Genomic DNA, 22684 nt, shown 5'->3' on the forward strand with positions numbered 1-22684 from the left:
CTTTGTTTCTCTACGTTTTATCCTCAAGTTGTCCTGCTGAGTTGCGTAAGAGGTGAGTAAATCTTCCCCTTCCCCGGGTCCATTTGAAAAGACCCTCCTTACTTAAATGTACCAAATTACGATTAGAAAGACCGTTTGAAAAGCTCAGTTTATAAAAGAAAGCCCCAAAAAAGCCCAAAAGAGGTGATTGCAAATACAAGTCAAGTGAGAATCTGGCAACCATCAAATATCCAAGAAAAGAAGTTTAAAATGCTGTACTCTCTTAAACTGAAACAAGAAGCTAACCACTCAGTTTGTGTTTCCTTCCTCCAGTTCTTCGTAAAAGAAGAGAGGAACGTTCATCAATAGCAGACAGCAGCTGCACAAATGCATCACTGTCAACTGGCTTCGCGCTCAGAAGAAACCACTACAACTCTTCCTCGTGGTTAGCGAAGACCAGACACTTTCGAACACATTTCCTCAGTTAAAAACTATAGAAATGATCCCTGAAAGTATAGTCTTGCCTGAACCACTTCCAGCTCACACAGACAGAAAAAGTGGAAACCCTTCTTACCTACAGTAAGCACCTGTTGGGCATCAAGTCAAAAAACATATAAATATATAGATAAGACCACAAAATAGCATTCAGCAGATGCGCGTGCATTTCTGTGCAAGAAAGAGTTCTCCCTAGAACTCGGGTGACACAATGCTTTAAAAATTTGCATATCAGAAATCAGCCACCAATCAAATTCAGCCTGCCTTTTCCCGGCCCTGTCTCACACACAGACACACACACACACAGGTTACCTGTTGGCTGCCCCTGAAACAGACAGAGGACTACAGTATGAAAGTTAAAGTTCAAACAGGTAAAGAAACGGCAGCCATACTTTCCTTTCCTGCTCTCGTTTACCGCAACAAACACATTTTAACTTGTTTAAAAAGTAAGAGAAACAGTTGGTAAACTCACAAAAAAGACAGTCTACCGTTACTTCCAGAGCTTTCGGCACTGCACTAAATGACAATTATTACCATTTCAAGATGGCTACGCATTATCAGACTGCACGAAGTGGGTGCATTTTACTGGAGATCGGACAGAATCACCAGAGCGCTTACTCTGTTCAAGTAAAGCAGCACACACTTGCCCTCTGAGTTCACATCATACTGTGCTGAAAGTGTAGGTGGTGAAAACACTGGGAATTATTCTTGTTCACAGCCTTCATTTTGAAGCTCAAGCCAAGACATGGATTTCAAAGTAACTCTCCCCCAGTTCACGTGTAAGACCCTTACAAGGCGATGGCATTCCGCAGGAACCACGGGTTACAACGGAACCTACCACTTTCAGATGAGCTCTGAATACCTGGACATCAAAGAAAGCCTTCACATCAGCAACACCTTGTCCTACCAGCCGCTTTGAACATATGCAGCTTTTCCAGGCCCCATGACTTTTAGGCATCTCTGTATTATAGAAGTATCCAAAACACGGTTTATTTTTCTTGTACAGAAGATTCCGTTCACCGGGGAGTGAATCCTTGTCGGGACAATTTTGATCCTAGTATTCTTCAGAATAGGAACCGAACATTTCAGTGAATGTATCCGTCATCCAGCCCTTCCTCAAATGAAGAAAGGAACAGCCATCAACAAAAGACAGTTGTTTCATAAATACAACTCTGCCCTTCCTTTCCAGATCAGGGCTTTTCTGCAACAACTCTCTGACACTTACAAACACTGGGGCAGATTTACGACATTTTGGCGCAGGGCAGCACAGCAAGTCACATTGCTGTGCCCTGTGTCAAAGAAAACGGGCAATAATGTGTTATATGTATGCAATACTGTCCTTTTCCACTGCGCTGGAGCCATTTTGACTGCCTAGAGCCAGCGCCGGCAACCTTGCACCATGGTGCAAGGTTGTCTGCGTTGTAGGCAAAATTGTTTTTGTGAAGGAAGAGGCACCTTCCTACACAAAAACAATCTTGGGAGGCTTTTCCCTTTTCCTATGCGTGCTGCAAAACGCAGCACACATAGAAAGGGGAAACAACAAAGAGAAATAAAGATATTTCTCCTCACTGACCCTCCCCTGGGGAGGGGTAAGGTGTTGGTGCATTCCCAGATTTACATTGCTCTGTAAATTTGGGGATGCGTCTAACAACATGGGTGTTGCGTTGGAACACACACTGCAAAGCCCTTGGATCGCCTCCCTAATGCAGAGTAAGCCAGCGCACCGCTTTACAATGCCTTGCCTTAATCACTATCTACGGGACTATTCAAAGCCACGCCAAGTGGCTTTGCGTGATCTCCTAGATATGGTTAAAAGGTCTGACCGCTGTTGCGTCACTAGAAGTCACGCAACTGCAGTGCAAGCCTCTCTTAAATATGCCCCACTAGTTCCAGTTTCTTTCTTCAGAAACTTTTTATAACGCTATGCCACTCTGTTCCAGTGGCACAGGAAGATGTCACAACAGCATTTTTGCTGCCATCTGGCTTAGCTCTCAGATGGTAAGTGATACAGACTTTAAAAACTGCTGCTGTGGTCTATGCCGCTAACTAAAGTATTGCTTCAGCACGACAGGCTCAAGTTGAAGGCGAAAAACAGTCCACATCCCCTCTTCCAGCAGGCTAGAGGGTACCACAATTTAGTCTTACTTTGTTTTTTGTTTTTATATTTACTTATCTATTTATTTCATTATTTTAAAAAAGGACATTGCTGGGAAGGCAGTCGGGCTACGCTCCTGGCTCCTATAAAGCCAAGATTAGGCAAAGTTTTGAAGCACTCAACTGGCCTGCCGCCAGAGCGGAACCTTCTCCAATTCACGCTCTGCCGCCAACCCACCCACCTCGTTTCCCCGGCATTGGGGCATGTTTGAACTCCAAAATGGCGGCCTCCGGGGTTCCACACATTGCAGCTTTACCATTTTCAAGGTACAGGGATTATTCTACTGTTTAAAAGCTGCTGGCATTCCGATTTTCTTCATGAGGCTATCAATCTTGCAGTGTTCTAATATAGCATACGAGAACATTATTAGGGGCCCAAAGGGATCATTAAACGTCTTCTGTTGAGAGTTATTGACAAAAGCGAGGGGACAGGGCATTTAACTAATGTGACAGCAGAGGAACGACGCCTATGCTGACAGCTCAACATTTCGTTCAATGAGGTAAGAATGCTTTAAATTAAACAGGAAAGCCAAAAAAACGACATTTGCTAGAATATTAGACCAGATGGCTTATTCCAACCATTATTTGATTGTTGCAACTTCACTGTCCCCAATGAATCTTAAAAAATTCCAATGTCCTAAGACATCTAGCCCTTGATGTACTAGAGGTTGTGCGAGCGTTCCTGGGAAGCTGAATGATTTTCTGCTGCGCCTACAGGCTTTTATGGTAAGTAATCAGATGCAATCCTTTACGCTTACGTTACTTTGTGCTATGCGAGTCCCCGTGCAACACCTTAGCAAATGCCCAAGACGGCGTTCTTTGTCCTCATCGGTCTAAGATCCTCAACAGCCTTATACATTTTAGGACCTGTGACCAGGGTGTTACTCTTGGTTTTAGTCTAAAAAGACTAACTAGCATTAGAAAGCCCCTTTTCCCCACGTCAATTCGACAGGGCGATAAGCCACTGAGCGGCACTAATTGTGTGGAAGATGTCTAAACTCTAAAAATAGATCAAACATAGAGGCCCAGATTTATGAAACGCTTGCGTTATCACAGCGTAAGGCAACACCAGGGCATCAGTGAGGTTTACTAAACCACGCAAGGCCACCTTGCGTGGCATTGCATGTCTTAATAAATCTAGAGTAACCCATGGCAGCGCAAGTCGCTGCCTTGCGTTACTGTTTGCCGGGAAGGCGTTCCATGGGTAGGGAGTGGGTGATCTTAGGCATCCACCCATGCTCTTTCATGCATTCCCAGATTTACTAAGAGTAGTAAACCTGGGAACGCGTACGCCTTCCCAACTGAGGAGCAACAAGGAGAAATATCTTTGTTTCTCTACGTTTTATCCTCAAGTTGTCCTGCTGAGTTGCGTAAGAGGTGAGTAAATCTTCCCCTTCCCCGGGTCCATTTGAAAAGACCCTCCTTACTTAAATGTACCAAATTACGATTAGAAAGACCGTTTGAAAAGCTCAGTTTATAAAAGAAAGCCCCAAAAAAGCCCAAAAGAGGTGATTGCAAATACAAGTCAAGTGAGAATCTGGCAACCATCAAATATCCAAGAAAAGAAGTTTAAAATGCTGTACTCTCTTAAACTGAAACAAGAAGCTAACCACTCAGTTTGTGTTTCCTTCCTCCAGTTCTTCGTAAAAGAAGAGAGGAACGTTCATCAATAGCAGACAGCAGCTGCACAAATGCAACACTGTCAACTGGCTTCGCGCTCAGAAGAAAACACTACAACTCTTCCTCGTGGTTAGCGAAGACCAGACACTTTCGAACACATTTCCTCAGTTAAAAACTATAGAAATGATCCCTGAAAGTATAGTCTTGCCTGAACCACTTCCAGCTCACACAGACAGAAAAAGTGGAAACCCTTCTTACCTACAGTAAGCACCTGTTGGGCATCAAGTCAAAAAACATATAAATATATAGATAAGACCACAAAATAGCATTCAGCAGATGCGCGTGCATTTCTGTGCAAGAAAGAGTTCTCCCTAGAACTCGGGTGACACAATGCTTTAAAAATTTGCATATCAGAAATCAGCCACCAATCAAATTCAGCCTGCCTTTTCCCGGCCCTGTCTCACACACAGACACACACACACACAGGTTACCTGTTGGCTGCCCCTGAAACAGACAGAGGACTACAGTATGAAAGTTAAAGTTCAAACAGGTAAAGAAACGGCAGCCATACTTTCCTTTCCTGCTCTCGTTTACCGCAACAAACACATTTTAACTTGTTTAAAAAGTAAGAGAAACAGTTGGTAAACTCACAAAAAAGACAGTCTACCGTTACTTCCAGAGCTTTCGGCACTGCACTAAATGACAATTATTACCATTTCAAGATGGCTACGCATTATCAGACTGCACGAAGTGGGTGCATTTTACTGGAGATCGGACAGAATCACCAGAGCGCTTACTCTGTTCAAGTAAAGCAGCACACACTTGCCCTCTGAGTTCACATCATACTGTGCTGAAAGTGTAGGTGGTGAAAACACTGGGAATTATTCTTGTTCACAGCCTTCATTTTGAAGCTCAAGCCAAGACATGGATTTCTCTGGTAGTTTCATCCTCAGATATCTTGGTGAGATGTTCAACTTCCTGACGCAAATCGATTTAGATGTTAAGAGGCAGAGCATTAATTAGCACTCATTTGGACTACTGCAATGCCTTACACAAGGGAAAATGGGGAAAACTTGAAACAAAACGGCAGGTTCCACAGGATTTTGCAGGAAGACAGTTTTCAATCAGAATATTTGGTTCAGATTATGACCTTTCAATGTGCCGAAAGCGTGATACTGATTGCTAGTGAATGAGAAACGACCTGGTAGGTTTGCAAGTATGGAAACAAAAGGTGTAGCAAGCAACCTACCTTTACATTTTGAAAAGTTGCACCACAGATCAAATGTATGGCAATGTCTTCAATCAGTCTCCCCAAACAAAGTAACTCTCCCCCAGTTCACGTGTAAGACCCTTACAAGGCGATGGCATTCCGCAGGAACCACGGGTTACAACGGAACCTACCACTTTCAGATGAGCTCTGAATACCTGGACATCAAAGAAAGCCTTCACATCAGCAACACCTTGTCCTACCAGCCGCTTTGAACATATGCAGCTTTTCCAGGCCCCATGACTTTTAGGCATCTCTGCGCCGAATTTGCGTCGTTTTTTTCGACGCAAATTCGACGCTAAACTAACGCCAACTAACGCCATATTTATACTATGGCGTTAGAGGCGTCTAGCGCCAAAGTTCCCGGAATGTGCGTCATTTTTTAGCGTGAACCCCTTCCTTGCGTTAATGATATGCAAGGGAGGCGTTCCCGTCTAAAAAATGACTCCCAGGCCTTTACGTGGTATTTATACTCCCGGGCAAAAGAGACGCCCGGGAGTGGGCGTGGCTTAAAACGGCGCATTTGCGCCGCTTTTTAACGCCTGGGTCAGGCATGGCGTTAAGGGACAAGTGGGCTCAAAATGAGCCCACAGTGCCCTCCCCTGCCCCCAGGGACCCCCCCTGCCACCCTTGCCCACCCCAGGAGGACACCCAAGGCTGGAGGGACCCACCCCAGGGACATTCAGGTAAGTATTTTTTTATTTTTTTTTTATAATTTTTTTTGGCATAGGGGGTCTGATTTGTGCCCCCCTACATGCCACTATGCCCAATGACCATGCCCAGGGGACAGAAGTCCCCTGGGCATGGCCATTGGGCAAGGGGGCATGACTCCTATCTTTACAATGATAGGAGTCATGTTGATGGGGGATGGGCGTCGAAAATAAATGGCGCAAGTCGGGTTACGACGATTTTTTCGACGTAACCTGACTTGCCCCATTTTAAGACGCCCATGCGCCATTTTCCCCCTACGCCGGCGCTGCCTGGTGTACGTGGTTTTTCTCGCGCACACCAGGCAGCGCCGGTCTGCTTGCGCCGGCTAACGCCATTCAATAAATACGGCGCCCGCATGGCGCTTCAGAATGGCGTTAGCCGGCGCAAAACTTTTTGACGCTAAACTGCGTTAGCGCAGTTTAGCGTCAAAAAGTATAAATATGGGCCTCTGTATTATAGAAGTATCCAAAACACGGTTTATTTTTCTTGTACAGAAGATTCCGTTCACCGGGGAGTGAATCCTTGTCGGGACAATTTTGATCCTAGTATTCTTCAGAATAGGAACCGAACATTTCAGTGAATGTATCCGTCATCCAGCCCTTCCTCAAATGAAGAAAGGAACAGCCATCAACAAAAGACAGTTGTTTCATAAATACAACTCTGCCCTTCCTTTCCAGATCAGGGCTTTTCTGCAACAACTCTCTGACACTTACAAACACTGGGGCAGATTTACGACATTTTGGCGCAGGGCAGCACAGCAAGTCACATTGCTGTGCCCTGTGTCAAAGAAAACGGGCAATAATGTGTTATATGTATGCAATACTGTCCTTTTCCACTGCGCTGGAGCCATTTTGACTGCCTAGAGCCAGCGCCGGCAACCTTGCACCATGGTGCAAGGTTGTCTGCGTTGTAGGCAAAATTGTTTTTGTGAAGGAAGAGGCACCTTCCTACACAAAAACAATCTTGGGAGGCTTTTCCCTTTTCCTATGCGTGCTGCAAAACGCAGCACACATAGAAAGGGGAAACAACAAAGAGAAATAAAGATATTTCTCCTCACTGACCCTCCCCTGGGGAGGGGTAAGGTGTTGGTGCATTCCCAGATTTACATTGCTCTGTAAATTTGGGGATGCGTCTAACAACATGGGTGTTGCGTTGGAACACACACTGCAAAGCCCTTGGATCGCCTCCCTAATGCAGAGTAAGCCAGCGCACCGCTTTACAATGCCTTGCCTTAATCACTATCTACGGGACTATTCAAAGCCACGCCAAGTGGCTTTGCGTGATCTCCTAGATATGGTTAAAAGGTCTGACCGCTGTTGCGTCACTAGAAGTCACGCAACTGCAGTGCAAGCCTCTCTTAAATATGCCCCACTAGTTCCAGTTTCTTTCTTCAGAAACTTTTTATAACGCTATGCCACTCTGTTCCAGTGGCACAGGAAGATGTCACAACAGCATTTTTGCTGCCATCTGGCTTAGCTCTCAGATGGTAAGTGATACAGACTTTAAAAACTGCTGCTGTGGTCTATGCCGCTAACTAAAGTATTGCTTCAGCACGACAGGCTCAAGTTGAAGGCGAAAAACAGTCCACATCCCCTCTTCCAGCAGGCTAGAGGGTACCACAATTTAGTCTTACTTTGTTTTTTGTTTTTATATTTACTTATCTATTTATTTCATTATTTTAAAAAAGGACATTGCTGGGAAGGCAGTCGGGCTACGCTCCTGGCTCCTATAAAGCCAAGATTAGGCAAAGTTTTGAAGCACTCAACTGGCCTGCCGCCAGAGCGGAACCTTCTCCAATTCACGCTCTGCCGCCAACCCACCCACCTCGTTTCCCCGGCATTGGGGCATGTTTGAACTCCAAAATGGCGGCCTCCGGGGTTCCACACATTGCAGCTTTACCATTTTCAAGGTACAGGGATTATTCTACTGTTTAAAAGCTGCTGGCATTCCGATTTTCTTCATGAGGCTATCAATCTTGCAGTGTTCTAATATAGCATACGAGAACATTATTAGGGGCCCAAAGGGATCATTAAACGTCTTCTGTTGAGAGTTATTGACAAAAGCGAGGGGACAGGGCATTTAACTAATGTGACAGCAGAGGAACGACGCCTATGCTGACAGCTCAACATTTCGTTCAATGAGGTAAGAATGCTTTAAATTAAACAGGAAAGCCAAAAAAACGACATTTGCTAGAATATTAGACCAGATGGCTTATTCCAACCATTATTTGATTGTTGCAACTTCACTGTCCCCAATGAATCTTAAAAAATTCCAATGTCCTAAGACATCTAGCCCTTGATGTACTAGAGGTTGTGCGAGCGTTCCTGGGAAGCTGAATGATTTTCTGCTGCGCCTACAGGCTTTTATGGTAAGTAATCAGATGCAATCCTTTACGCTTACGTTACTTTGTGCTATGCGAGTCCCCGTGCAACACCTTAGCAAATGCCCAAGACGGCGTTCTTTGTCCTCATCGGTCTAAGATCCTCAACAGCCTTATACATTTTAGGACCTGTGACCAGGGTGTTACTCTTGGTTTTAGTCTAAAAAGACTAACTAGCATTAGAAAGCCCCTTTTCCCCACGTCAATTCGACAGGGCGATAAGCCACTGAGCGGCACTAATTGTGTGGAAGATGTCTAAACTCTAAAAATAGATCAAACATAGAGGCCCAGATTTATGAAACGCTTGCGTTATCACAGCGTAAGGCAACACCAGGGCATCAGTGAGGTTTACTAAACCACGCAAGGCCACCTTGCGTGGCATTGCATGTCTTAATAAATCTAGAGTAACCCATGGCAGCGCAAGTCGCTGCCTTGCGTTACTGTTTGCCGGGAAGGCGTTCCATGGGTAGGGAGTGGGTGATCTTAGGCATCCACCCATGCTCTTTCATGCATTCCCAGATTTACTAAGAGTAGTAAACCTGGGAACGCGTACGCCTTCCCAACTGAGGAGCAACAAGGAGAAATATCTTTGTTTCTCTACGTTTTATCCTCAAGTTGTCCTGCTGAGTTGCGTAAGAGGTGAGTAAATCTTCCCCTTCCCCGGGTCCATTTGAAAAGACCCTCCTTACTTAAATGTACCAAATTACGATTAGAAAGACCGTTTGAAAAGCTCAGTTTATAAAAGAAAGCCCCAAAAAAGCCCAAAAGAGGTGATTGCAAATACAAGTCAAGTGAGAATCTGGCAACCATCAAATATCCAAGAAAAGAAGTTTAAAATGCTGTACTCTCTTAAACTGAAACAAGAAGCTAACCACTCAGTTTGTGTTTCCTTCCTCCAGTTCTTCGTAAAAGAAGAGAGGAACGTTCATCAATAGCAGACAGCAGCTGCACAAATGCAACACTGTCAACTGGCTTCGCGCTCAGAAGAAAACACTACAACTCTTCCTCGTGGTTAGCGAAGACCAGACACTTTCGAACACATTTCCTCAGTTAAAAACTATAGAAATGATCCCTGAAAGTATAGTCTTGCCTGAACCACTTCCAGCTCACACAGACAGAAAAAGTGGAAACCCTTCTTACCTACAGTAAGCACCTGTTGGGCATCAAGTCAAAAAACATATAAATATATAGATAAGACCACAAAATAGCATTCAGCAGATGCGCGTGCATTTCTGTGCAAGAAAGAGTTCTCCCTAGAACTCGGGTGACACAATGCTTTAAAAATTTGCATATCAGAAATCAGCCACCAATCAAATTCAGCCTGCCTTTTCCCGGCCCTGTCTCACACACAGACACACACACACACAGGTTACCTGTTGGCTGCCCCTGAAACAGACAGAGGACTACAGTATGAAAGTTAAAGTTCAAACAGGTAAAGAAACGGCAGCCATACTTTCCTTTCCTGCTCTCGTTTACCGCAACAAACACATTTTAACTTGTTTAAAAAGTAAGAGAAACAGTTGGTAAACTCACAAAAAAGACAGTCTACCGTTACTTCCAGAGCTTTCGGCACTGCACTAAATGACAATTATTACCATTTCAAGATGGCTACGCATTATCAGACTGCACGAAGTGGGTGCATTTTACTGGAGATCGGACAGAATCACCAGAGCGCTTACTCTGTTCAAGTAAAGCAGCACACACTTGCCCTCTGAGTTCACATCATACTGTGCTGAAAGTGTAGGTGGTGAAAACACTGGGAATTATTCTTGTTCACAGCCTTCATTTTGAAGCTCAAGCCAAGACATGGATTTCTCTGGTAGTTTCATCCTCAGATATCTTGGTGAGATGTTCAACTTCCTGACGCAAATCGATTTACATGTTAAGAGGCAGAGCATTAATTAGCACTCATTTGGACTACTGCAATGCCTTACACAAGGGAAAATGGGGAAAACTTGAAACAAAACGGCAGGTTCCACAGGATTTTGCAGGAAGACAGTTTTCAATCAGAATATTTGGTTCAGATTATGACCTTTCAATGTGCCGAAAGCGTGATACTGATTGCTAGTGAATGAGAAACGACCTGGTAGGTTTGCAAGTATGGAAACAAAAGGTGTAGCAAGCAACCTACCTTTACATTTTGAAAAGTTGCACCACAGATCAAATGTATGGCAATGTCTTCAATCAGTCTCCCCAAACAAAGTAACTCTCCCCCAGTTCACGTGTAAGACCCTTACAAGGCGATGGCATTCCGCAGGAACCACGGGTTACAACGGAACCTACCACTTTCAGATGAGCTCTGAATACCTGGACATCAAAGAAAGCCTTCACATCAGCAACACCTTGTCCTACCAGCCGCTTTGAACATATGCAGCTTTTCCAGGCCCCATGACTTTTAGGCATCTCTGCGCCGAATTTGCGTCGTTTTTTTCGACGCAAATTCGACGCTAAACTAACGCCAACTAACGCCATATTTATACTATGGCGTTAGAGGCGTCTAGCGCCAAAGTTCCCGGAATGTGCGTCATTTTTTAGCGTGAACCCCTTCCTTGCGTTAATGATATGCAAGGGAGGCGTTCCCGTCTAAAAAATGACTCCCAGGCCTTTACGTGGTATTTATACTCCCGGGCAAAAGAGACGCCCGGGAGTGGGCGTGGCTTAAAACGGCGCATTTGCGCCGCTTTTTAACGCCTGGGTCAGGCATGGCGTTAAGGGACAAGTGGGCTCAAAATGAGCCCACAGTGCCCTCCCCTGCCCCCAGGGACCCCCCCTGCCACCCTTGCCCACCCCAGGAGGACACCCAAGGCTGGAGGGACCCACCCCAGGGACATTCAGGTAAGTATTTTTTTATTTTTTTTTTATAATTTTTTTTGGCATAGGGGGTCTGATTTGTGCCCCCCTACATGCCACTATGCCCAATGACCATGCCCAGGGGACAGAAGTCCCCTGGGCATGGCCATTGGGCAAGGGGGCATGACTCCTATCTTTACAATGATAGGAGTCATGTTGATGGGGGATGGGCGTCGAAAATAAATGGCGCAAGTCGGGTTACGACGATTTTTTCGACGTAACCTGACTTGCCCCATTTTAAGACGCCCATGCGCCATTTTCCCCCTACGCCGGCGCTGCCTGGTGTACGTGGTTTTTCTCGCGCACACCAGGCAGCGCCGGTCTGCTTGCGCCGGCTAACGCCATTCAATAAATACGGCGCCCGCATGGCGCTTCAGAATGGCGTTAGCCGGCGCAAAACTTTTTGACGCTAAACTGCGTTAGCGCAGTTTAGCGTCAAAAAGTATAAATATGGGCCTCTGTATTATAGAAGTATCCAAAACACGGTTTATTTTTCTTGTACAGAAGATTCCGTTCACCGGGGAGTGAATCCTTGTCGGGACAATTTTGATCCTAGTATTCTTCAGAATAGGAACCGAACATTTCAGTGAATGTATCCGTCATCCAGCCCTTCCTCAAATGAAGAAAGGAACAGCCATCAACAAAAGACAGTTGTTTCATAAATACAACTCTGCCCTTCCTTTCCAGATCAGGGCTTTTCTGCAACAACTCTCTGACACTTACAAACACTGGGGCAGATTTACGACATTTTGGCGCAGGGCAGCACAGCAAGTCACATTGCTGTGCCCTGTGTCAAAGAAAACGGGCAATAATGTGTTATATGTATGCAATACTGTCCTTTTCCACTGCGCTGGAGCCATTTTGACTGCCTAGAGCCAGCGCCGGCAACCTTGCACCATGGTGCAAGGTTGTCTGCGTTGTAGGCAAAATTGTTTTTGTGAAGGAAGAGGCACCTTCCTACACAAAAACAATCTTGGGAGGCTTTTCCCTTTTCCTATGTGTGCTGCAAAACGCAGCACACATAGAAAGGGGAAACAACAAAGAGAAATAAAGATATTTCTCCTCACTGACCCTCCCCTGGGGAGGGGTAAGGTGTTGGTGCATTCCCAGATTTACATTGCTCTGTAAATTTGGGGATGCGTCTAACAACATGGGTGTTGCGTTGGAACACACACTGCAAAGCCCTTGGATCGCCTCCCTAATGCAGAGTAAGCCAGCGCACCGCTTTACAATGCCTTGCCTTAATCACTATCTACGGGACTATTCAAAGCCACGCCAAGTGGCTTTGCGTGATCTCCTAGATATGGTTAAAAGGTCTGACCGCTGTTGCGTCACTAGAAGTCACGCAACTGCAGTGCAAGCCTCTCTTAAATATGCCCCACTAGTTCCAGTTTCTTTCTTCAGAAACTTTTTATAACGCTATGCCACTCTGTTCCAGTGGCACAGGAAGATGTCACAACAGCATTTTTGCTGCCATCTGGCTTAGCTCTCAGATGGTAAGTGATACAGACTTTAAAAACTGCTGCTGTGGTCTATGCCGCTAACTAAAGTATTGCTTCAGCACGACAGGCTCAAGTTGAAGGCGAAAAACAGTCCACATCCCCTCTTCCAGCAGGCTAGAGGGTACCACAATTTAGTCTTACTTTGTTTTTTGTTTTTATATTTACTTATCTATTTATTTCATTATTTTAAAAAAGGACATTGCTGGGAAGGCAGTCGGGCTACGCTCCTGGCTCCTATAAAGCCAAGATTAGGCAAAGTTTTGAAGCACTCAACTGGCCTGCCGCCAGAGCGGAACCTTCTCCAATTCACGCTCTGCCGCCAACCCACCCACCTCGTTTCCCCGGCATTGGGGCATGTTTGAACTCCAAAATGGCGGCCTCCGGGGTTCCACACATTGCAGCTTTACCATTTTCAAGGTACAGGGATTATTCTACTGTTTAAAAGCTGCTGGCATTCCGATTTTCTTCATGAGGCTATCAATCTTGCAGTGTTCTAATATAGCATACGAGAACATTATTAGGGGCCCAAAGGGATCATTAAACGTCTTCTGTTGAGAGTTATTGACAAAAGCGAGGGGACAGGGCATTTAACTAATGTGACAGCAGAGGAACGACGCCTATGCTGACAGCTCAACATTTCGTTCAATGAGGTAAGAATGCTTTAAATTAAACAGGAAAGCCAAAAAAACGACATTTGCTAGAATATTAGACCAGATGGCTTATTCCAACCATTATTTGATTGTTGCAACTTCACTGTCCCCAATGAATCTTAAAAAATTCCAATGTCCTAAGACATCTAGCCCTTGATGTACTAGAGGTTGTGCGAGCGTTCCTGGGAAGCTGAATGATTTTCTGCTGCGCCTACAGGCTTTTATGGTAAGTAATCAGATGCAATCCTTTACGCTTACGTTACTTTGTGCTATGCGAGTCCCCGTGCAACACCTTAGCAAATGCCCAAGACGGCGTTCTTTGTCCTCATCGGTCTAAGATCCTCAACAGCCTTATACATTTTAGGACCTGTGACCAGGGTGTTACTCTTGGTTTTAGTCTAAAAAGACTAACTAGCATTAGAAAGCCCCTTTTCCCCACGTCAATTCGACAGGGCGATAAGCCACTGAGCGGCACTAATTGTGTGGAAGATGTCTAAACTCTAAAAATAGATCAAACATAGAGGCCCAGATTTATGAAACGCTTGCGTTATCACAGCGTAAGGCAACACCAGGGCATCAGTGAGGTTTACTAAACCACGCAAGGCCACCTTGCGTGGCATTGCATGTCTTAATAAATCTAGAGTAACCCATGGCAGCGCAAGTCGCTGCCTTGCGTTACTGTTTGCCGGGAAGGCGTTCCATGGGTAGGGAGTGGGTGATCTTAGGCATCCACCCATGCTCTTTCATGCATTCCCAGATTTACTAAGAGTAGTAAACCTGGGAACGCGTACGCCTTCCCAACTGAGGAGCAACAAGGAGAAATATCTTTGTTTCTCTACGTTTTATCCTCAAGTTGTCCTGCTGAGTTGCATAAGAGGTGAGTAAATCTTCCCCTTCCCCGGGTCCATTTGAAAAGACCCTCCTTACTTAAATGTACCAAATTACGATAAGAAAGACCATTTGAAAAGCTCAGTTTATAAAAGAAAGCCCCAAAAAAGCCCAAAAGAGGTGATTGCAAATACAAGTCAAGTGAGAATCTGGCAACCATCAAATATCCAAGAAAAGAAGTTTAAAATGCTGTACTCTCTTAAACTGAAACAAGAAGCTAACCACTCAGTTTGTGTTTCCTTCCTCCAGTTCTTCGTAAAAGAAGAGAGGAACGTTCATCAATAGCAGACAGCAGCTGCACAAATGCAACACTGTCCACTGGCTTCGCGCTCAGAAGAAAACACTACAACTCTTCCTCGTGGTTAGCGAAGACCAGACACTTTCGAACACATTTCCTCAGTTAAAAACTATAGAAATGATCCCTGAAAGTATAGTCTTGCCTGAACCACTTCCAGCTCACACAGACAGAAAAAGTGGAAACCCTTCTTACCTACAGTAAGCACCTGTTGGGCATCAAGTCAAAAAACATATAAATATATAGATAAGACCACAAAATAGCATTCAGCAGATGCGCGTGCATTTCTGTGCAAGAAAGAGTTCTCCCTAGAACTCGGGTGACACAATGCTTTAAAAATTTGCATATCAGAAATCAGCCACCAATCAAATTCAGCCTGCCTTTTCCCGGCCCTGTCTCACACACAGACACACACACACACACAGGTTACCTGTTGGCTGCCCCTGAAACAGACAGAGGACTACAGTATGAAAGTTAAAGTTCAAACAGGTAAAGAAACGGCAGCCATACTTTCCTTTCCTGCTCTCGTTTACCGCAACAAACACATTTTAACTTGTTTAAAAAGTAAGAGAAACAGTTGGTAAACTCACAAAAAAGACAGTCTACCGTTACTTCCAGAGCTTTCGGCACTGCACTAAATGACAATTATTACCATTTCAAGATGGCTACGCATTATCAGACTGCACGAAGTGGGTGCATTTTACTGGAGATCGGACAGAATCACCAGAGCGCTTACTCTGTTCAAGTAAAGCAGCACACACTTGCCCTCTGAGTTCACATCATACTGTGCTGAAAGTGTAGGTGGTGAAAACACTGGGAATTATTCTTGTTCACAGCCTTCATTTTGAAGCTCAAGCCAAGACATGGATTTCTCTGGTAGTTTCATCCTCAGATATCTTGGTGAGATGTTCAACTTCCTGACGCAAATCGATTTACATGTTAAGAGGCAGAGCATTAATTAGCACTCATTTGGACTATTGCAATGCCTTACACAAGGGAAAATGGGGAAAACTTGAAACAAAACGGCAGGTTCCACAGGATTTTGCAGGAAGACAGTTTTCAATCAGAATATTTGGTTCAGATTATGACCTTTCAATGTGCCGAAAGCGTGATACTGATTGCTAGTGAATGAGAAACGACCTGGTAGGTTTGCAAGTATGGAAACAAAAGGTGTAGCAAGCAACCTACCTTTACATTTTGAAAAGTTGCACCACAGATCAAATGTATGGCAATGTCTTCAATCAGTCTCCCCAAACAAAGTAACTCTCCCCCAGTTCACGTGTAAGACCCTTACAAGGCGATGGCATTCCGCAGGAACCACGGGTTACAACGGAACCTACCACTTTCAGATGAGCTCTGAATACCTGGACATCAAAGAAAGCCTTCACATCAGCAACACCTTGTCCTACCAGCCGCTTTGAACATATGCAGCTTTTCCAGGCCCCATGACTTTTAGGCATCTCTGTATTATAGAAGTATCCAAAACACGGTTTATTTTTATTGTACAGAAGATTCCGTTCACCGGGGAGTGAATCCTTGTCGGGACAATTTTGATCCTAGTATTCTTCAGAATAGGAACCGAACATTTCAGTGAATGTATCCGTCATCCAGCCCTTCCTCAAATGAAGAAAGGAACAGCCATCAACAAAAGACAGTTGTTTCATAAATACAACTCTGCCCTTCCTTTCCAGATCAGGGCTTTTCTGCAACAACTCTCTGACACTTACAAACACTGGGGCAGATTTACGACATTTTGGCGCAGGGCAGCACAGCAAGTCACATTGCTGTGCCCTGTGTCAAAGAAAACGGGCAATAATGTGTTATATGTATGCAATACTGTCCTTTTCCACTGCGCTGGAGCCATTTTGACTGCCTAGAGCCAGCGCCGGCAACCTTGCACCATGGTGCAAGGTTGTCTGCGTTGTAGGCAAAATTGTTTTTGTGAAGGAAGAGGCACCTTCCTACACAAAAACAATCTTGGGAGGCTTTTCCCTTTTCCTATGCGTGCTGCAAAACGCAGCACACATAGAAAGGGGAAACAACAAAGAGAAATAAAGATATTTCTCCTCACTGACCCTCCCCTGGGGAGGGGTAAGGTGTTGGTGCATTCCCAGATTTACATTGCTCTGTAAATTTGGGGATGCGTCTAACAACATGGGTGTTGCGTTGGAACACACACTGCAAAGCCCTTGGATCGCCTCCCTAATGCAGAGTAAGCCAGCGCACCGCTTTACAATGCCTTGCCTTAATCACTATCTACGGGACTATTCAAAGCCACGCCAAGTGGCTTTGCGTGATCTCCTAGATATGGTTAAAAGGTCTGACCGCTGTTGCGTCACTAGAAGTCACGCAACTGCAGTGCAAGCCTCTCTTAAATATGCCCCACTAGTTCCAGTTCCTTTCTTCAGAAACTTTTTATAACGCTATGCCACTCTGTTCCAGTGGCACAGGAAGATGTCACAACAGCATTTTTGCTGCCATCTGGCTTAGCTCTCAGATGGTAAGTGATACAGACTTTAAAAACTGCTGCTGTGGTCTATGCCGCTAACTAAAGTATTGCTTCAGCACGACAGGCTCAAGTTGAAGGCGAAAAACAGTCCACATCCCCTCTTCCAGCAGGCTAGAGGGTACCACAATTTAGTCTTACTTTGTTTTTTGTTTTTATATTTACTTATCTATTTATTTCATTATTTTAAAAAAGGACATTGCTGGGAAGGCAGTCGGGCTACGCTCCTGGCTCCTATAAAGCCAAGATTAGGCAAAGTTTTGAAGCACTCAACTGGCCTGCCGCCAGAGCGGAACCTTCTCCAATTCACGCTCTGCCGCCAACCCACCCACCTCGTTTCCCCGGCATTGGGGCATGTTTGAACTCCAAAATGGCGGCCTCCGGGGTTCCACACATTGCAGCTTTACCATTTTCAAGGTACAGGGATTATTCTACTGTTTAAAAGCTGCTGGCATTCCGATTTTCTTCATGAGGCTATCAATCTTGCAGTGTTCTAATATAGCATACGAGAACATTATTAGGGGCCCAAAGGGATCATTAAACGTCTTCTGTTGAGAGTTATTGACAAAAGCGAGGGGACAGGGCATTTAACTAATGTGACAGCAGAGGAACGACGCCTATGCTGACAGCTCAACATTTCGTTCAATGAGGTAAGAATGCTTTAAATTAAACAGGAAAGCCAAAAAAACGACATTTGCTAGAATATTAGACCAGATGGCTTATTCCAACCATTATTTGATTGTTGCAACTTCACTGTCCCCAATGAATCTTAAAAAATTCCAATGTCCTAAGACATCTAGCCCTTGATGTACTAGAGGTTGTGCGAGCGTTCCTGGGAAGCTGAATGATTTTCTGCTGCGCCTACAGGCTTTTATGGTAAGTAATCAGATGCAATCCTTTACGCTTACGTTACTTTGTGCTATGCGAGTCCCCGTGCAACACCTTAGCAAATGCCCAAGACGGCGTTCTTTGTCCTCATCGGTCTAAGATCCTCAACAGCCTTATACATTTTAGGACCTGTGACCAGGGTGTTACTCTTGGTTTTAGTCTAAAAAGACTAACTAGCATTAGAAAGCCCCTTTTCCCCACGTCAATTCGACAGGGCGATAAGCCACTGAGCGGCACTAATTGTGTGGAAGATGTCTAAACTCTAAAAATAGATCAAACATAGAGGCCCAGATTTATGAAACGCTTGCGTTATCACAGCGTAAGGCAACACCAGGGCATCAGTGAGGTTTACTAAACCACGCAAGGCCACCTTGCGTGGCATTGCATGTCTTAATAAATCTAGAGTAACCCATGGCAGCGCAAGTCGCTGCCTTGCGTTACTGTTTGCCGGGAAGGCGTTCCATGGGTAGGGAGTGGGTGATCTTAGGCATCCACCCATGCTCTTTCATGCATTCCCAGATTTACTAAGAGTAGTAAACCTGGGAACGCGTACGCCTTCCCAACTGAGGAGCAACAAGGAGAAATATCTTTGTTTCTCTACGTTTTATCCTCAAGTTGTCCTGCTGAGTTGCGTAAGAGGTGAGTAAATCTTCCCCTTCCCCGGGTCCATTTGAAAAGACCCTCCTTACTTAAATGTACCAAATTACGATTAGAAAGACCGTTTGAAAAGCTCAGTTTATAAAAGAAAGCCCCAAAAAAGCCCAAAAGAGGTGATTGCAAATACAAGTCAAGTGAGAATCTGGCAACCATCAAATATCCAAGAAAAGAAGTTTAAAATGCTGTACTCTCTTAAACTGAAACAAGAAGCTAACCACTCAGTTTGTGTTTCCTTCCTCCAGTTCTTCGTAAAAGAAGAGAGGAACGTTCATCAATAGCAGACAGCAGCTGCACAAATGCAACACTGTCCACTGGCTTCGCGCTCAGAAGAAAACACTACAACTCTTCCTCGTGGTTAGCGAAGACCAGACACTTTCGAACACATTTCCTCAGTTAAAAACTATAGAAATGATCCCTGAAAGTATAGTCTTGCCTGAACCACTTCCAGCTCACACAGACAGAAAAAGTGGAAACCCTTCTTACCTACAGTAAGCACCTGTTGGGCATCAAGTCAAAAAACATATAAATATATAGATAAGACCACAAAATAGCATTCAGCAGATGCGCGTGCATTTCTGTGCAAGAAAGAGTTCTCCCTAGAACTCGGGTGACACAATGCTTTAAAAATTTGCATATCAGAAATCAGCCACCAATCAAATTCAGCCTGCCTTTTCCCGGCCCTGTCTCACACACAGACACACACACACACACAGGTTACCTGTTGGCTGCCCCTGAAACAGACAGAGGACTACAGTATGAAAGTTAAAGTTCAAACAGGTAAAGAAACGGCAGCCATACTTTCCTTTCCTGCTCTCGTTTACCGCAACAAACACATTTTAACTTGTTTAAAAAGTAAGAGAAACAGTTGGTAAACTCACAAAAAAGACAGTCTACCGTTACTTCCAGAGCTTTCGGCACTGCACTAAATGACAATTATTACCATTTCAAGATGGCTACGCATTATCAGACTGCACGAAGTGGGTGCATTTTACTGGAGATCGGACAGAATCACCAGAGCGCTTACTCTGTTCAAGTAAAGCAGCACACACTTGCCCTCTGAGTTCACATCATACTGTGCTGAAAGTGTAGGTGGTGAAAACACTGGGAATTATTCTTGTTCACAGCCTTCATTTTGAAGCTCAAGCCAAGACATGGATTTCTCTGGTAGTTTCATCCTCAGATATCTTGGTGAGATGTTCAACTTCCTGACGCAAATCGATTTACATGTTAAGAGGCAGAGCATTAATTAGCACTCATTTGGACTACTGCAATGCCTTACACAAGGGAAAATGGGGAAAACTTGAAACAAAACGGCAGGTTCCACAGGATTTTGCAGGAAGACAGTTTTCAATCAGAATATTTGGTTCAGATTATGACCTTTCAATGTGCCGAAAGCGTGATACTGATTGCTAGTGAATGAGAAACGACCTGGTAGGTTTGCAAGTATGGAAACAAAAGGTGTAGCAAGCAACCTACCTTTACATTTTGAAAAGTTGCACCACAGATCAAATGTATGGCAATGTCTTCAATCAGTCTCCCCAAACAAAGTAACTCTCCCCCAGTTCACGTGTAAGACCCTTACAAGGCGATGGCATTCCGCAGGAACCACGGGTTACAACGGAACCTACCACTTTCAGATGAGCTCTGAATACCTGGACATCAAAGAAAGCCTTCACATCAGCAACACCTTGTCCTACCAGCCGCTTTGAACATATGCAGCTTTTCCAGGCCCCATGACTTTTAGGCATCTCTGTATTATAGAAGTATCCAAAACACGGTTTATTTTTATTGTACAGAAGATTCCGTTCACCGGGGAGTGAATCCTTGTCGGGACAATTTTGATCCTAGTATTCTTCAGAATAGGAACCGAACATTTCAGTGAATGTATCCGTCATCCAGCCCTTCCTCAAATGAAGAAAGGAACAGCCATCAACAAAAGACAGTTGTTTCATAAATACAACTCTGCCCTTCCTTTCCAGATCAGGGCTTTTCTGCAACAACTCTCTGACACTTACAAACACTGGGGCAGATTTACGACATTTTGGCGCAGGGCAGCACAGCAAGTCACATTGCTGTGCCCTGTGTCAAAGAAAACGGGCAATAATGTGTTATATGTATGCAATACTGTCCTTTTCCACTGCGCTGGAGCCATTTTGACTGCCTAGAGCCAGCGCCGGCAACCTTGCACCATGGTGCAAGGTTGTCTGCGTTGTAGGCAAAATTGTTTTTGTGAAGGAAGAGGCACCTTCCTACACAAAAACAATCTTGGGAGGCTTTTCCCTTTTCCTATGCGTGCTGCAAAACGCAGCACACATAGAAAGGGGAAACAACAAAGAGAAATAAAGATATTTCTCCTCACTGACCCTCCCCTGGGGAGGGGTAAGGTGTTGGTGCATTCCCAGATTTACATGGCTCTGTAAATTTGGGGATGCGTCTAACAACATGGGTGTTGCGTTGGAACACACACTGCAAAGCCCTTGGATCGCCTCCCTAATGCAGAGTAAGCCAGCGCACCGCTTTACAATGCCTTGCCTTAATCACTATCTACGGGACTATTCAAAGCCACGCCAAGTGGCTTTGCGTGATCTCCTAGATATGGTTAAAAGGTCTGACCGCTGTTGCGTCACTAGAAGTCACGCAACTGCAGTGCAAGCCTCTCTTAAATATGCCCCACTAGTTCCAGTTTCTTTCTTCAGAAACTTTTTATAACGCTATGCCACTCTGTTCCAGTGGCACAGGAAGATGTCACAACAGCATTTTTGCTGCCATCTGGCTTAGCTCTCAGATGGTAAGTGATACAGACTTTAAAAACTGCTGCTGTGGTCTATGCCGCTAACTAAAGTATTGCTTCAGCACGACAGGCTCAAGTTGAAGGCGAAAAACAGTCCACATCCCCTCTTCCAGCAGGCTAGAGGGTACCACAATTTAGTCTTACTTTGTTTTTTGTTTTTATATTTACTTATCTATTTATTTCATTATTTTAAAAAAGGACATTGCTGGGAAGGCAGTCGGGCTACGCTCCTGGCTCCTATAAAGCCAAGATTAGGCAAAGTTTTGAAGCACTCAACTGGCCTGCCGCCAGAGCGGAACCTTCTCCAATTCACGCTCTGCCGCCAACCCACCCACCTCGTTTCCCCGGCATTGGGGCATGTTTGAACTCCAAAATGGCGGCCTCCGGGGTTCCACACATTGCAGCTTTACCATTTTCAAGGTACAGGGATTATTCTACTGTTTAAAAGCTGCTGGCATTCCGATTTTCTTCATGAGGCTATCAATCTTGCAGTGTTCTAATATAGCATACGAGAACATTATTAGGGGCCCAAAGGGATCATTAAACGTCTTCTGTTGAGAGTTATTGACAAAAGCGAGGGGACAGGGCATTTAACTAATGTGACAGCAGAGGAACGACGCCTATGCTGACAGCTCAACATTTCGTTCAATGAGGTAAGAATGCTTTAAATTAAACAGGAAAGCCAAAAAAACGACATTTGCTAGAATATTAGACCAGATGGCTTATTCCAACCATTATTTGATTGTTGCAACTTCACTGTCCCCAATGAATCTTTAAAAATTCCAATGTCCTAAGACATCTAGCCCTTGATGTACTAGAGGTTGTGCGAGCGTTCCTGGGAAGCTGAATGATTTTCTGCTGCGCCTACAGGCTTTTATGGTAAGTAATCAGATGCAATCCTTTACGCTTACGTTACTTTGTGCTATGCGAGTTCCCGTGCAACACCTTAGCAAATGCCCAAGACGGCGTTCTTTGTCCTCATCGGTCTAAGATCCTCAACAGCCTTATACATTTTAGGACCTGTGACCAGGGTGTTACTCTTGGTTTTAGT

General features: G+C 44.7%; 5 non-coding genes across 5 annotated transcripts; all 5 read right to left on the reverse strand.

Moving 5' to 3' along the window:
• Positions 1 to 283: 283 nt before the first annotated feature.
• On the reverse strand, positions 284 to 501 carry LOC138286171 (small nucleolar RNA U3). Its single transcript, XR_011201861.1, has one exon. It is a non-coding gene; the product is annotated as a small nucleolar RNA U3 (small nucleolar RNA).
• A 3735-nt stretch (positions 502 to 4236) lies between these two features.
• LOC138285997 (small nucleolar RNA U3) lies at positions 4237 to 4454 on the reverse strand. The gene has a single exon (XR_011201696.1). It is a non-coding gene; the product is annotated as a small nucleolar RNA U3 (small nucleolar RNA).
• Positions 4455 to 9476: 5022 nt separating this feature from the next.
• On the reverse strand, positions 9477 to 9694 carry LOC138285998 (small nucleolar RNA U3). Its single transcript, XR_011201697.1, has one exon. It is a non-coding gene; the product is annotated as a small nucleolar RNA U3 (small nucleolar RNA).
• A 5022-nt stretch (positions 9695 to 14716) lies between these two features.
• On the reverse strand, positions 14717 to 14934 carry LOC138286093 (small nucleolar RNA U3). Its single transcript, XR_011201787.1, has one exon. It is a non-coding gene; the product is annotated as a small nucleolar RNA U3 (small nucleolar RNA).
• Positions 14935 to 19055: 4121 nt separating this feature from the next.
• Positions 19056 to 19273, reverse strand: LOC138286094 (small nucleolar RNA U3). The gene has a single exon (XR_011201788.1). It is a non-coding gene; the product is annotated as a small nucleolar RNA U3 (small nucleolar RNA).
• Between the last annotated feature and the right edge of the window lie 3411 nt (positions 19274 to 22684).

The sequence above is a fragment of the Pleurodeles waltl genome, chromosome 3_1 (genome assembly GCF_031143425.1).
Source record: "Pleurodeles waltl isolate 20211129_DDA chromosome 3_1, aPleWal1.hap1.20221129, whole genome shotgun sequence".
NCBI classification, from domain to species: Eukaryota; Metazoa; Chordata; class Amphibia; order Caudata; family Salamandridae; genus Pleurodeles; species Pleurodeles waltl.